This window comes from Pistacia vera, unplaced genomic scaffold (genome assembly GCF_008641045.1).
Source record: "Pistacia vera cultivar Batoury unplaced genomic scaffold, PisVer_v2 Contig323, whole genome shotgun sequence".
Lineage (NCBI taxonomy): Eukaryota > Viridiplantae > Streptophyta > Magnoliopsida > Sapindales > Anacardiaceae > Pistacia > Pistacia vera.
Window position 1 is genome coordinate 493,782 of NW_022196139.1, and position 3,116 is coordinate 496,897.

At 39.1% G+C, this 3,116-nt stretch overlaps 1 non-coding gene across 1 annotated transcript; it reads right to left on the reverse strand.

Annotated features, from left to right (window-relative positions):
* Positions 1–741: 741 nt before the first annotated feature.
* On the reverse strand, positions 742–848 carry LOC116137407. The gene has a single exon (XR_004129181.1). It is a non-coding gene; the product is annotated as a small nucleolar RNA R71 (small nucleolar RNA).
* Positions 849–3,116: the final 2,268 nt, after the last annotated feature.

Here is a 3,116-nt window from a genome sequence, read left to right on the forward strand (position 1 = left end):
AATCCTCATGGGAACGATACTCACTCATCACTTTATTACTTTGTACGACTAGTGCACTTGCTATATAGCATGATGTAGTAACAACGCATCAAGTTTTTGGCGCCATTGCCAGGGATTGATTTTTTTTGTTAACATTGAAATTTTCTTGAGTAACTAGATTGGAGTTTTATTTTGTTTTAATTGTTTATTAGTTAATTTTTGTTGTTCTTTTCTATTAGCTAGTGATCTCACATTTTCTCTCATTCTTTGTAGTTTATGCGAAGAGCTAGATGTCAACCAGTGGTTCCTGCAGATCCAGAGATTGAAGAAACCGCAAGAAGACTTAATAGAAAGAGAAGAGAACGAGAGGCCATAGTTGTTGAGATGGCAGAAAATAGAACACTAAGGGAATTCTCAGTTCCCATGGTGGATGGCAGTGGGTCAAGTATTACTAGACCAGCAGTACAAGCCAACACTTTCAAAAAAAAGCCAGCAATCATCAAGATGATCTAGCAGTCAGTACAGTTTAAGGAATATTTGAAGGAAGATCCAAATCTGCACATTGCAATTTTTTTGGAGATTTGTGATACTTTCAAGTCAAATGGAGTGTCAGATGATGCCATCAGATTGAGATTGTTCCCTTTCTCATTGAGGGATAAAGCAAAGGGATGGTTAATGACACTACCACTAGGGACAATCACTACATGGAATGAATTAGTAGAGAAGTTCATGACCAAATTCTTTCCTCCAACAAAATCTGCAAAGATGAGAAATGATATCACATCTTTTCTACAGAAAGAGTCTGAATCATTATATGAGGCTTGGGAAAGATACAAGGAACTACTGAGGAGGTGTCCACACCATGGGTTGCCAGTTTGGATACAAGTCCAAACGTTTTACAATGGATTGATGGTTAATGTGCAAACCATGGTGGATGCCACATCGGGAGGAGCATTGAAAAATAAGACACCTGAAGAAGCTCATGAGTTGCTTGAGGTTTTGGCAAGTAACAACTATCAAAGACCAAATGAGAGGATGTAGTCGAAGAAATCTATTGGTCTTCATGAAGTTGATGCATACACGGCTATTTCAGGCTAACTTATAGCACTTCAGAAATAGTTGGGAAGTATGCAGGTAAATTCTATTCAAGCACCTCAACTAACTTGTGAATTTTGTGCAGGTAGTCATGTAAGCAGTGAATGCCAAGTGGGGAACACGTTTGCTTCAGTGTCTTCATCATCAGAACAAGTTAACTACTTGGCTGGAAATCAGAGGTAACCAAACGATCCGCACTCCAACAGATATAATCCTAGTTGGAGGAATCATCCGAACCTGTCTTGGGGCAATCAGAACCAACAGAATCAGCAAAACAATCAATAGAACCAAAGAGCATTGCCAAACAACCAAGTAGGGATGAACAATCAACCAAGAGAGCAAAGAGTGACAAAATTAGAGGACCAGTTTGCAAAGTTTTATGAATGAGACAAAGATGAATTTCAGAAATCAAGGGGCGTCCATTCGGAACTTGGAGGTCCGGGTAGGGCAATTGGCTGAAAAGTTAAATGAGAGACCACAAGGGTCCCTACCAAGCAACACAGTGACTAACCTACGTGAGCAAGCAAATGCAATAACTCTGAGAAGTGGGACAGTGTTAGAAGAAGTAGAACAATCAGGGAAAGAAGGAAGCCTACCAACAGAAAAGAAAGATTCCAATGAGAAAGTTGACGAAGAAATACTTGTTGAAGAGAACCAACCAATTCTAGGGAAGATGAACAAAAGCGGGAAGAGAGGCAAAGACAAAAGAAAGAGAAATTGTCATTCCCCGAGATACCACCAGAGTTGGCACATCACACTCCTCTTGTGCCTTTTCCTTAGAGACTCAGAAAGAAGAATCATGATAAGCAGTTCATTAAATTTCTTGAGGTATTTAAAAACTGTATATTAACATTCCTTTTACAGATGCATTGCAACAGATGCCAAGCTACACAAAATTTCTTAAGGAAATTTTATCAAACAAAAGGAAGTTAAAAGATGAGGAAATTGTGATGCGTATAAAGGAGTGCAGTGCCATTCTACAGAAGAAGCTACCCCCGAAACTCAAAGATCCAGAGAGTTTTACTATTCCTTGTGTTATAGGAGATATTACTTTTGATAGAGTTTTATGTGATTTAGGTGCAAGCATAAACCCAATGCATTTTTCTATTTTCAAGAGATTAGGGATTGGTGAAGTGAAACCCATGACGATATCTTTACAGCTTGCAGATAGATCCATCAAGCATCTGACGCGTATAGTTGAAGATGTTTTGGTGAAGGTGGACAAAGTTATCTTTCCAGCGGACTTTGTTGTGTTGGACATGGAAGAGGATAAGGAAATGCCTCTCATTTTGGGCCGACCATTTTTGGCCATAGAAAGAGCCCTCATTGATGTGCAAGAAGGAAAGTTACTATTAAGGGTTCAAGATGAAACAGTAACGTTCAATGTTTTTAAAGCCATGAAATTTCCATCAGAGTCGGATTCGTGTTTTAGTATAGACGTGGTGGATAAACTAGTAGCAGAGGCTATCGAAGAGAACACCCCTCAACTACCTCTAGAAGCATGTATTGCCTAATAAAAACAATAGAGGTAGATGAACCGGCAAAGAATGAGTGTGCTAGATTTTTGGAAGCACTTTAGTCGATTAATGAGAGCTAAGATCTAGAATTTGAGGAATTTGATTTTGAGAAAGAGAAGGAAAAGGAAAGAAAGGAAGCACCTCCAAAACTTGAACTGAAGCCTTTACCTTCCCACCTCAAATATGTGTATGTTGGTGAAGAAGAAACCTTCCCAGTGAATATCAATTCAAGGTTAAGTAAAGTGGAAGAAGAGCGGTTGATTTGGGTGTTAAGGGAACATAGATCAGCAATTGGGTGGACTATTTCAGATATTGAGGCATCTCTCCATCCTTTTGTATGCATAAGATACTTATGGAAGATGATGTCAAGCCTAGGGTACAACCACAACGGAGATTGAATCCTTCAATAAAGGTGATGCGTTGTTACTACAACATGCAATGATAGCAAGTGCACTAGTCGCACAAAGTAATAGAGTGATGAGTGAGTATCGTTCCCACGAGGATTGATTGTTAAGCACTACTTTT